The sequence below is a fragment of the Asparagus officinalis genome, chromosome 8 (genome assembly GCF_001876935.1).
Source record: "Asparagus officinalis chromosome 8, Aspof.V1, whole genome shotgun sequence".
Classification (NCBI taxonomy): domain Eukaryota; kingdom Viridiplantae; phylum Streptophyta; class Magnoliopsida; order Asparagales; family Asparagaceae; genus Asparagus; species Asparagus officinalis.
This window is the reverse complement of record NC_033801.1, coordinates 3,750,749-3,764,294: the sequence shown is the minus strand read 5'-3', so window position 1 is coordinate 3,764,294 and position 13,546 is coordinate 3,750,749. Positions and strand designations below refer to the sequence as shown.

General features: G+C 34.7%; 1 long non-coding RNA gene across 2 annotated transcripts in view; it reads right to left on the bottom strand.

The window, feature by feature from the left end:
- The window catches only part of LOC109820528, a 12,371-nt gene continuing 966 nt past the window's right edge, over positions 2,142-13,546 (bottom strand). For both annotated transcript variants that reach the window (XR_002241890.1, XR_002241891.1), the window contains exons 2-4: positions 2,799-2,965; positions 2,504-2,724; positions 2,142-2,361 (exon numbers count right to left, since the gene is read on the bottom strand). This is a non-coding gene — a long non-coding RNA (uncharacterized LOC109820528). The remainder of the gene's footprint in view (positions 2,362-2,503; positions 2,725-2,798; positions 2,966-13,546) is intronic.

The window sequence follows — 13,546 nt, the reverse complement described above, 5'->3', positions numbered from 1 at the left end:
CTTGAGTGTGCGCTAAATTGAGTTCTCATCCATTATAGAGAACAAAACTTTGTAATTGAGCATTCATTGTGAGATCACTTTGTAATACATTTGTACACCGAGAGTAGTGTATGGTGAGAGACATGGTCAATACCAAGAGGAGTGGCGTCGGTAGTAAAGCCTAGGGAGAGGTTGTAAATCCGAGCACTTGAGAAAGACTACACGGGCTAGAGACCAACACTTAGAGGGTGTAAAGTGTGATTGCAAGAGTGTGAGTTGTGAAAGTTTTCGATGAGCTAGAAAACCCGAGATTGTGAGGTGTAAATCTTTTTGGGTGAACGTCGAAAACCCATTGTGATAGTGGATTCTCCCTGGGAGTGGGGAGCGGAGACGTAGGTCGGAAGGACCGAACTCCGTGATCATTTTCTTGTGTTCGCATTGCTCATTTATCCACTATCTTGTTTATATTGTTTCATGTTTATTTGCCCTTAGTTTTCATATCTTTGCTAATAATTCATTGAATATCAATCTTGCTAGGATATATTTGTTAATAAGTTTTAATTGACATTAATATCGGATTAGATTAACATTAACCCTATTCACCCCCTAGGGTGTTTTCATTTGGTATCAGAGTTTGGTACTCTTTGATTAGAGGTTTAACCACCTTGAGTCAAATATCCAATTTATCTTATATTGCTAATCTTGTTTTGAATCTTTCTTGCTTGCATACATACATATATATATCATGGACATGCACAGTGCACCTTGTTTAGGCTATGATATAAATGTTGCTCTTCTTTCAATGCATTTCCCTATGCTCAATGATGTTTTAGTTTTTAAAATATTTGTTCGATCTAAAAATATCGATTTGTGGGAAGTCATTGATCATGCTTATATTGTGCCCACTTTGAAAAATTCAAGTGGAGCAATCATGATAAGAAGATGTTTACTATGAACAAGTTAGTGTTAGAATTTATCCTCAATGCTTTTGATTCATTCACTTTTAACAAACTTGTTTCTTTTGATAGTGCCTATTTATTGTGGAAATATTTAGAGGCATGTAAGGCAACTTGGAGGAGATCCAATGGATTCCGACAAATTCTACTTCAAGTGATGTTGGAGCTTCATCTTGCACACGACTACTAGGCGATAGCCCTAGTGTGGTATACGATTCTGAATCCGATAACGATTTATCTAGTGATAAACTCGTTTGTGCATCTAAAAGATTATTGTATGCCTACAACAAATTGCATAAAAACTTTATTTATTTAAAAAGCAAGCATGTAGAACTTAAATCCGATCATGAGAAGTTAACTTCCAAATTTGATATCATTGCTCAAGAAAATATTACACTTAAAGAAAATAATGATATGTTAAATTTGGAAAATAATAAATTGAAAATGGAGATTGCTAACTTGTCTCATGAAAAGAACAATACCATGTTAGAAGTAGAAGCAAGCAAAAATCAATTGGATATTCTTGTAAATGATTATATTTTCTCTACTTCTAATAGCAATACTTGTATGCATAACGATGAGTTGCATCATGTAAAAGATCGCATTTCATCCTTAGATTCAACATTGAAAACATGCATTATAGATAACAAGAAACTTATGGACTTATGTGCAAAGTCATGTGCTAATTCTTCCAAACCACGCACCCACTATGCACATATGCATAGCAAAATTTATAAGTGCACTAATTACAGTCGTAAAGGTCATTTAGCTAAATTTTGCTATGATGCACACAAATCTTCTAAAACTAATGCTTATTATGCACCTCATAACGTGCTATACTTATAGGATAACGTATTATACTTACATGTTTCGTGCTATACTTACAAGTTTCGTGCTATACTTATAGGTTTCGTGCTATACTTACAGGTTTCATGCTATACTTACAGGTTTCATGCTATAACCTGAAACGTATTTCCAAACATATATTTATACAAAACAAAATAATGCAATGCTCCATCGAGGGAGAAGAAATTGGATGCAATGATCCAAGTCTTGGCAAACATCATGTTTAGCTCCTCAGCTTGTCATCAACCAAAAAAAAATGCTCGTAATGCGAAGAAAATAGACTAGAATCTATCTATCATCAGATCTACCAGAGAAGCCACAAAACACCTGTAATTTAACCGAAGAATACAATTGACAAACTATATACAGCATGTCCCAGAATTGTGGACTTTACATAACCAATTCCAACAGCAATCCCACAGGTTTCATACTGACAAACATATATTCATACTGACAAACATATATTTATACAAATACTTTACAAATCAATTTCCAAACATATATTTATACACACAAAAATATTGGATATCACATTTGGCATCTAGCATCCGGGAATTGGCCTTGAGGTCACGTTGATATCCTGAAATTAAAATATAAGCAGATTAGAAGGACAATAGACTGAATATATGTGGTTCAATGAACATTACACTTATGGAAAATATAACTTCAGATAGAAATAGAGCAACGATACGAGCTCTATGTCCAGGAAAAAAAAACTCTACCTGGTCCGAAATTTAGTCTTTCTTTTTGAGCAGATAAAATGACTTCATTAATTTTGTACAATTTCAAAGGAATAACAATAGGGACCACGTAAAAATATCTTCAACAACAGGTTTAGTTCATGTGGAAATTGAACTTGTTAACTGCACATGTGGATGCAATTTCTTCATCCAATGTGTTGAACATGAAAGCTCCACTTCATTCTTCATCTTCGCTCCTACATCTGAAATGAGTAGCTTTGTGAGAATACTCAAGTTAGAGAAAATTTGTAGAAATCATGAGCATGGAATTTTAAACCTATTTCTTCTGAAAATTAGGATTGTTCTCGGTTACATCTGTATCTGAGTTGTTTCTTGTTGTAGGAATTTGATGCTCTCTTTGGTCTAATTGTGCTGACCGGCTCGGTACTTGGTTTGGATTAGTAGGCGCGGGTGTTGATGTTTCCGCCTCCCGTGGACGTGCGACTGAAAATAGTAGTTTTGGGAGAATACTAGAATTAGAGAAGAAAGGAATTAACAATTACATCCTGTGCTTTTTGACAGTTTATCTAGACAGGGGTCAGTCTTTCCCAATTTATCCGTTGAATCTATGTACTAACAAAATAATTTTTTTTTTTGTTTTGTTTTGCATCAAGAGTTGAACGAATTAATACGAGTTCTGTAAATCAATCTTCAGAAAACAGAAGAATCAATGACCCTATGGTAAAACCTCGGAAAATAAATACTAGTTGTGCATGTAAACTTAGCGACGGGCGACAGCGACCGAGCAACTGCGAGGTCGACGGCACCGCGAGGTCGACGGCAACAGCGAGGTTGACGGGCGGCTGGGCGCACGATGTGGGACGGGGGCCGGTTGACGGCGAGATTGACGGCGACGATGACTGGGACGGCATCAGCGGCGCGCAGAGGGTCGACACGGCGGTGCGGCGACAAGCGACACCGGCGAGTGGCGGTCGGTCGGCGAAATGCATCGGCGGCAGATGCTTTCGTTTTTTACTTTAGGGCTGAGTTGAAAAGGGGTAAATGATGAGAGAGATAACTGGTTTATATGGGGCCAATGAAAGGGGTATTTTAGGGTTATTACCTTGATTGTGTATAAATACAAGTGCTGAAAGTATTGTATTTTAGAAATTGGGTTTAAAGAAAAATACAAAAAAGTGAATTGGGCTTAAAGATACAACTAATAATGGATGGGTTTAAAGATAAAGTAAGTAAACAAATAGGCCTAGAAACAAAAACCCCCCTAGATAATATCAGCCACCCTATATCCTAGCCCTCCTCAGCCGCCTCCTAGCCGCCTTAGCCACCTCAACCGCCTCCTAATATGCCTACTACTGATTGTGTATGAGGGCTACTAATTGTGTATATATATCATGTATATCTGATCATCAAATATAGACAATCTCTCTTCAATACCAACCTAACAATTTTGGAGATGGAGTTCAAGGGCTTTCCAGGTATTAAGCTGAATCGAAGAAAACGCTGTTCTATACAAAGAAAAAGAAAATCTTTGTTAAACAAAAATTGTTCGATTTTTCACTCTTGTTTAACTAAATTGTCCAAAGGATTTTGGTCCTGAGAATACGGATGACAAATGGACCGGAACCAGGCGCAAATAGAAGCTAATGCTCAGCCCAAAAAAATATTCGTCTAATTGCGAACAATTTCATAATTTGGAAACTAGAGAGCTTAAAGCCTTATTCCACTTTATTTTCAGCTTCTTTAAAGTAAGTTTGTAACATTATTTTCGACACGACATGTAGGGGTGGAAATGAACCAAATAATTAATAAATGGTTCGATAATTGTTTGAATAACTATTCGGTCATATTCGATTCGATAGTTCATTTATCACTAAACAAATATTTTTTAGTATTTGAGTTTATTAACGAATAGAATTTAACCAGATGTATATTCGATTCGTTTGTCTATTAAATATTCGTTTAAAATTTGATCACAGTTTATTATTTGTATTATTGCACATATGATGTCATATTTTTAACCCACTTACCATTTCTACTTAAGTTTTATATATAGATTTTAAGACTTAAATAATCTTAAATCTGTTTTCTAATTAAAATTTTGATTTAAATATATATACATCATATATTATAAAGAAATAATTTTAATTTATAAATTTTAATACTATTTGAAAATTAAACTCTTTAGCGAAATAAATATACTTTGATAGTCAATAAGTATTCGTGAATATTCATGAATATTTATCAAATACCAAGTATTCGAGTTCAAATTCAAAAAACTACAAATACCAAGTATTCGAGTTCAAATTCAAAAAACTAGATATATGAATAATAGAGTCCGCATTCGAATTCGATAATTTTAAACAAATACAAATATGAACAACTTAGTATTCGATTCGATTCGATCATTTACCACCCCTAACGACATGAACCTTTGCTGGGTGGCTTAGGATAGGATCACGTGGTCATGAATGCAGAGAAAAGCTTTATTGGCGTTGTTTCGGGCCCATGACTGTAGTAAGATAGCGTCATAGAGTTGTGGCCCAGCCTAGTTTAGATAGACGACAAAAATTATGACCTCCTTCTATAAATGATGAATAACTGCCACTGAAAAAGTAGAGCTCTTCGTTTCATATCTAGTAATTCATACATATCCCTATTCAAGGATATATATATATATATTCTTTTAAGTAACATTTTAGTTGCAGGATTAGGCCATTAATTGTCTTAATTGTAATTGTTTCAAAATTTTTGAGGAGGACTCGAGTACTGGTTTGCTGAACTTAGCACTTACACGGGAAAGCCGAAGCAAAATTTGTGGCTGACTGAACCCACGTTTTGTTAGACCAAACGGTTATGAAGCCCAATTAACGCCGTTAGTTCCTCGTTTATCAATTCTTGGAACAATACAAAGTACAATGTAAAAAAATCCCCAAAATTTAAAGGAGAAAATGCTTCCAACCCCCAACAAAACCCAAGAAAACGTGCCCCCCCAAGACTTTGTCAACAGGTGTTTTGCCCTCAAAAATAAAGATTCTGTTCTCTGAGCCCCCAAAACCCAAAAGATTAAAATATTTGAAGACCATAATACAAAATGCTTCTAACCCCCAAAACCCAAGAAAACGTGCTCCCCCCTAAAGTCAACAGGTCATTGTTATTTTATTATTTTCGTTTTTTATATAGTAAACAATATATAATGATGGTAAACAATATATCAACGAGTACAATAATACATGAAAAATATAACTTAATTATATCCCAATCTCGGTTGTGTCAACACCACGATATTTATTACAATAATCTTCCCACATTTCAATTGCAATTTGATCCCTCTTTTCTCTCCATTCATTTCTTGAATCTCTTTCCTCTTTTTGTGTCATAGTTTGAGTAAAGTCAACAACACTCTCTTCATCCTCATTAGCTATTTCATCACCATCCTCTTTAATGAAATTGTCCTCATGCAACAACTCATCCCCCGGATTTTCTATGGCGATGTAGTTATGAAGTATAGTATATTGTTTGGGGAGAAAGTTGATTTGCTCATTGCTGTGTTCATTACAACTTCAAACATTACAATGAAAGCAAAAATTAGTCTTTTTATAAGACATTTACACAATGAAAACAAAAAAAAGTACAACTTTCGTCAAGCAGCGCAACGGGTGTTTATCGTCTGCTGCTTGCGTGAGATCTTGGCCTGTGACGGGGACATTAGTATCCGGGGACCACCAAACGATCAAATCAGATCCGGAGCTTCGTTGATTCGCGAAGGAATCAGGAAGCCGAAACAATTATCTCGGTAACAGTGAGATAATCACTCTTCTCGAGATCACCGCAATGGGGTAATCTCAAGGTAAAGGACCGAGAAGTGTAGATCCGACGAGCTCCTCTTCTTTATGCCGACGAACTCGATCCGATATCCTTCTCCCTTCTGAAATTCGTGCTCCTTCATCTAGCAGGGCTTTGCCAACACTCGAGAATTCCAGATTCTAAAAAATAAAGGCCCTAGGGTTGTATTTATAAGCTTCAGGAGTCCTGTTTTCGGATAAGAACGATCGATTCACTCTTATCTTCAGTTATAACCACTTTATCACGTTCTTGGATAGGTTCAGATCAGTTGGAACAAATCCAGTTAGTTAATGGTCGAAAAACCACTCAACAACCAAAAACAGTGTTTTTGGCTCTAAGACACCCGTGGGTGTCTCGGCCAAGGCCTGGCCGAGACACCACTTGGTGTCTCGGCCAAAGCATGGCCGAGACACCACTTGGTATCTCGGCCAAAGCCGAGACACTCGTGGGTGTCCCGGATATTTTAGCTCTAACTTTCTCATATGACCTCCAAATAATATGATTCAAGATGCGTTGAAAAGATGACGAAGATATCTATAACTTTTGTCTTTTAAGATTTTTCATATTCGAATCAAATCATGGCCAAAATATCCATTCTTCTCCGAGACACCAACACTATCTCGGAATTCTGAGGCAGTTTGTACTATCTTTGTTATTTTGGTTTTATCTCTCTCATACAATCTCGGAATGAGTTGATCAAAGATATGTTAGAAAGCTAACAAGGAGCTCTACAACTTTTATCTTTTGAGATTCTTCATATTCAAAGCGAATCACAGTCAAAATAGCTCTATAAGGTCCGAGACACCTATGGGTGTCTCGGCCAAGCCTTGGCCGAGACACCAAGTGGTGTCTCGGCCAAGCTTTGGCCCAGACACCTCTTGGTGTCTCGGCCAAGCTTTGGCCGATATACCTATCGGTGTCTTAGCTTTGGCCTGAGCTTGATTTGGCGTGTTCTGTCCGTTTTTGCCGTATCTTCATCGTCCGAACTCGGAATTACGTGGTTCAAGATGCGTCGGAAAGCTAACGATGAGATCTATAAGATCCATGGTTGAATCACATGTGAAGTAGACAAGACACGAGGGGTGCTTCGCCTTTTGTAAGCGACGCGGAGCTCCTGATCAGTTCGTGTTTGGTTATTCTGAAGTTTTGTTGCTTCACACGGTTCGTCAACTCACTTCATGCACTTGTCGACGTCAAATAAGCTTCCGTGACTTGGATAGTGACGTTCGTCATCTTCTCTCTGTCTCTAGCCACGTACGGGAACCTATAGGTATTTTTAGACGCCTACAGATACCCTCTCCAAAGTGTTTCAGTCTCGTTTTTTTTATAGAGGAGCCTGAAATACTTTGGATGTGATCGGTCCAACCTTCAGTCGGTGTAAAAGGACCTGTAGCTAGCTTTGATTCTTGACTCCTTTGATTTTTAGTTTATTTTGATGAATAGCTGAAGTTCTTCTGGTGCTGCGTTTATCGTCTAGCCGTTGTCGAAGTTTCGAATCGAACTTGATGAATGGGTTCTGGCTCGTGTCGTCGAGTTGACTCTGAACTGACTATCTCTGTCACAATAAATTGACTTAGGGCTACACGTTGAACGGCGTTGATTTTTCATTGCAACACATTGACTGGCGTTGACCTAGGGTTATGCGTTGACCGACGTTGACCTTAGGGTTTCAGATCGCCCGATGTTGACTTTTTATCACAACGCGTTGACTAGCGTTGACCTAGGGTTACGCATTGACCGTCATTGACCTTAGGGTTTCGCATTGATCGGTGTTGACACGGTTTATACTCGTACGTTTGCTAGAGTATACACAGTTTAAGCTCTTAAGGTATTGGAGAATGACGGTCCCAAATGTCGAGACTGCAGGACCAACTATTAAAGCTGATTCATATGCATGTATGGATCTTATCATGAGGTTGTTGGATGCTCAATTTATGAGACCAACTAATGAGGCTGGTGCGTCAATGACTCTTGTATTTATAGGATTTTTGGCAAACCTCAGTCATCAACGGGTTTGATGAGCTTTTACCGACTACCGTTTGAGTCGGGCTAGCATGCAGATTATTTAAGTCCGTTCTGCGTGTAACGTTGTGCTAAAAGAGTTAACTTTTTTAGTGCTACGATATTGAATATGTAGACTTCGTCTTTCTGTGTAACGTTGTGCTAAAAGAGTTAACTTTTTTAGTGCTACGATATTGAATATGTAGACTTCGTCTTTCTTACGGGAATAGACTACCCGGAGTTAACTTTTTTAGTGCTACGATATTGAATATGTAGACTTCGTCTTTCTTACGGGAATAGACTACCCGACAACGTGTGTTAGATGCTGACTTATCTCTACTTAGACTTCGGGATAAAATTCCCCAGACTTCAGGTTATAGCTCATAAAATCGTAAACTTTGGCCCTCACAATATTAATTGCTAATAAGTTGAAATGACTAAAAATATCTAATAATTAAGGATTATAACTCATGAACTCATGAATTGTAGACTACATGAAAATATTTTCTAATGATAAGAACGACTAAAAATGGCTGCAAATTATGAGTCATAACTAATGAAATCCTAAACATTAGCCTTTATATGTCAATGGATAAAAATGATAAAACAGTAAAAAATCATGGGTTATAGGTCTAGAAATTCTGAATTTTAGCCACGGTAAATTTACGAGCCAATGGGTAAGAACGGCAAAAAATGGCCATAAATTGTGAGTTATATCTTATGAAATCCTAAATCTTAGACTCTTCGAAGTTATTTGCAGGAAGAAATAATTAAAAATGACCAAAACTGAGGTTATAACTCATGAAATCATGAATTTTGCATTCCGTGAAATTATTTGTTAATGACGAGGAATGACTGAGAATATCCACAGATTATGGTTTATAGCTCATAAATTTGTAAATTTTGAACTCCATAGAAATATTTTTCAATGGGTAGAAACAACAAAAAATGTCCACTAATGATGGCTTATAGCTCATGAAATCCAGAAATTTAGACTCCAGAAAATTATTTGTCAATGAGCAGAAAGGACTATATGTATGTGTGTGTGTGTGTGTGTGTGTGTCCAAATATCGTGAGTTATGGCTCTTGAAATTGTAAATTTTGGAGGCTGCAAAATTATTAGCCAATGGCTTAAAATGATTAAAGTCAAAAATTGTGAGTTATAGTTCATAAAATCATAAATTTTGGCATTCATAAGATTATTTCTCGATGAGTCAAAATGACTAAGAATGGTCAAAAAATCATGGGTTATATCTTATGAAATTATAAAATTTGGACTCCATGCAATTATTTGATAATAACTCATAATTGTTAGTGGGTTACAACTCACAAAATTGTAAATTTTGGCTACCATAAAATTAATTTTTGGTGGGCCAGAATGATTAAAAATGATCAAAAGTTGCAGATTATAGCTCATGAAATATAAATTTTAAACTTTGTGGAATTATTTTCATTATGGGTTATAACTCATGAACATCTAAATTTTAGACTTTGCAAAACTAGCCAATGAGTCATAGCTCGTACATTTATGAATTTTAGACTTCATGAAATTATTTGTCAACAGATTGGGATGATTGAATATGGTAAAAAAATCCTGGACTTCATCAAATTATTTTTTATTAGTAAAAATAAATAAAAATTGCCAAATATAGTGGATTATATGTCATGGTATCCTAAATAGTGGCAATTAAAAAATTATTTATCAATGGCTCAAAATGGTAAAAAATGGTTACAAATCATGGGGTTGCAGATCATGAAATAAAAACTTTGGCCTCCATGAAATTATTTACTAATGGATCAGAGCAAAAAAAACATGGCCATAAATCATAGATTATATCTCATGAAATTATAATTTTTAGCTTTTATGAAATTATTTGCTAATGACTCCGAATATCTGAAAAGTTCCTCAACTTATAGGTTATAGCTCATGATATTTCAATTTTGATCGCTTCAAAATTATTTTCCATGAGTCATAATAACTAAAAATAACCAAAAATTATGAATTACCGCTCATAAAATCATGAATTTTGAACACAACGAGATTATTTATCAATGGGAAGGAAACAAAAATAATGGCTACTAAGTATGTATTATTGCTCATGAAATCTTGAACTTTAGGCTCAATGACTAAAATAGTCAAAAAATATGAGTTATAAACTGTAAAATTTTCAGTTGTGGACTCTACAAAAGTTTTTTCAAGCAAGCCAGGACATCTAAAAATGGCTAAAACTCATGGGTTATTATACATAAAATATTGAATTTTGGACACTATGAAATTATTTTCTAATTGGTAGAAATGACTAAAAATGTCAACAGATCATGTGTTATAGCTCATGAAAACATGAATTTTGGGCTTCGCAAAATTATTAGCCTATGGGGAGGAATAATTAAAATGGCAAAATATTATGGGTTATAACATCATGAATTATGGTCTACGCGAAATAATTTTTCAATGGGCCAAAACCACTAAAATGGCCACAAATCGTGGTTATAGCTGATAAAATCATAAATTTTTCCTACGTGAAATTATTTGCCAATGGCTCAAAATGACTAAAAATAGTAAAAAATTGTAGGTTATAGCTCATAAAATCCTAAATATTGGTTCTTGCAAAAATTATATGTCATGGGTCTAAACGACTAAAATGAAAAAAAATCATGGGTTATAACTCATGAAATCGCAATTTTTAAAATCTACAAAATTAATTTCTATTGAGTAGAAATAACTAAAAATGGCCAAAAATCATGTTCTTTAGCTCATGAAATCCTAAATTTTAGACTCTGTAAAATTATTTACCAATAGATAGAAATGACTAAAATGGTCAAAACCAATGGATTATAGCTCATGAAATCATGAACTTTTGCATATTTAAATTTTTTGCTAATAGATAAAAGTGACTAATAATGGCTAAAAACTATCAGTTATAACTCATGAAATTATAAATTTGGGTCTTTGCGAAATTATTTTATGTTGGGTCCGAATGACTAAAAATAACTAAAAAATCACGAATTATAGCTTACGAAATCATAAAAATTGTACTTTATTAAATTACTTTCTAATGGGTAGAAAAATAAAATTTTGCCATAGTTTTAGAATCATTAATTTTGGCCTTTGTGAAATAATTGCTGATAGCTCAGAACAGGTAAAATGGCCAGAAATCATGCATTGGCCTCTGTGAAATATCTGCTGATAGATCAGAACAACTAAAATGGCTAGAAATCATGCGTTATAGCTCATGAAATTATGAGTTTGGCCTCTGCGAAGTTATTTTCTAATGGATTAGAATGATTAAAAAAGAAAACAATTGTGAGTAATGGCTCATGAAATGAGCTCCATGAAACAAGTTTCCAATGGGCAGAAATAACTAAAACTTAACACAAATCAGTTATAGCTCATGAAATCCTAAATTTTATATTCTGTGAAATTATTTTCTTATAAGTAGAATAGACTAAAAATGATAAAAATCATGAGTTATAGCTCACAAAATTATGAATTTTAGACTCCAAAAAATTATTTGCTAGCTAGTCGAAGGAAATAACTCAAAATGGGTATAAATTATAACTCATAGCTCATGAAATTATGAATTTAGGGCTTTGCGAAATTATTTATCAATCAATCAAAATAATTAAAAATGGCTAAAAATCATGTGTTACAACTCATGAAATCCTAAACTTTGGACTCGACGAAATTATTTTCTTACAAGTGGAATCGACTAAAACTGTCCAGAAATTATGAGTTATAGCTCGTTAAATTGTGAACTTTAGACTCTAAAAACCTATTTGTCAATAGATAGAAATGATTGAAAATGGCCAGAAATTATGAGTCATATTTTATGAAATCATGAATTTAGGGCTTCGTAAAATTATTTGTCAATCGATCGGAATGACTAAAAATGGGCAAAAATCATGTGTTATTGCTCATGAAATCCTAAATTTTGAAATCCATTAAATTATTTTTCAATTGATCGAAATGATGAAAATAGCAAAAATCATGGGTTACATTTCATGAAATGTGAATTTTGTCTTCTGTGAAATTGTTTTCTAATGGCTATGAATGACTAAAAATGGTCACAAATCATACGTTATAGCTCATAAAATTATTAATTTTTGCCTACGTGAAATTATTTATCAATCGCTTAGAATGACTAAAAATGGTCAAAATTGTAGGTTATATCTCATGAAATCCTAAATTTTGGCTACTGTGAAGTATATATCATGGGTCGGAGTGATTAAAAATGACAAGAAATATGTTATATATATCTCCTGAAATTGTGAATTTTAGCCTTAGTGAAATTATTTATTAATGGTTCAAAATGACTAAAAATACCCAGAAATCGTAGGTTGTAGCTCATAAAATCATAAACTTTGGTCTTCATGAAATTATTTCCCACTAATTTGGAACAACTAAAATGGGTCAAACATAATGAATTATAGCTCATGAAATCATGAAAATTGATCTCTTTATTTGCTAATGGCTCATAACGAATGAAACTGCCACAAATCATGAATTATAACTCAGAAAATCGTAAATTTTACCATGAAATTATTTGTCAATGGATCAAAACGGCTAAAAGTAGCCAAACCTCATGGGTTATAGTTCATGAAGTTGTGAATTTTAGACTCTATGAAACTATTTATCAATGGGTAAAAATAATTAGAATGACCAAAATCATGGATTATAGCTCATGAATCGTGAATTTCAACCTTCATAGTATACAATTACTTGCCAAATGGCTCAAAACACCTAAAAATTATCAAAAATCATCAATTATAATTCATCAAATTGTGAATTTTAGCCTCTGTGAAAGTATTTGCCAATAGGTCGGAACGACTAAACATGATTAAAAACCATGGGTCACGGTTCATTAAATTATTAATTTTAACTCCACAAAATTATTTTCAAATGAGTTGGAACGACAAAAAATGGTCAAAATTTGTTGGCTACAATTTAACACCCCTTATCAAACTATATTTGGTCTGAAAGACAGTTTGCCAAGAAGAAGTGCTAATGAGGTTTGCTTCCATGTAGAGAATGTTTTTGTTATTGTATAGTGAGAGCTTGGAAAAAGGAAGGAGAGTGATCGTGGTGCTGGCTGGGGCCGTAGGAGAGAGTGGTCGGGGTGCTAACTTAGGTAGGGCAGTGCCGGGGGAGCTAACCAGGGAAAGCCTGATCAGGGATGACGTGCTGGCTAGATCGAAGAGGGGGAGTGTGGCCAAGGGTGC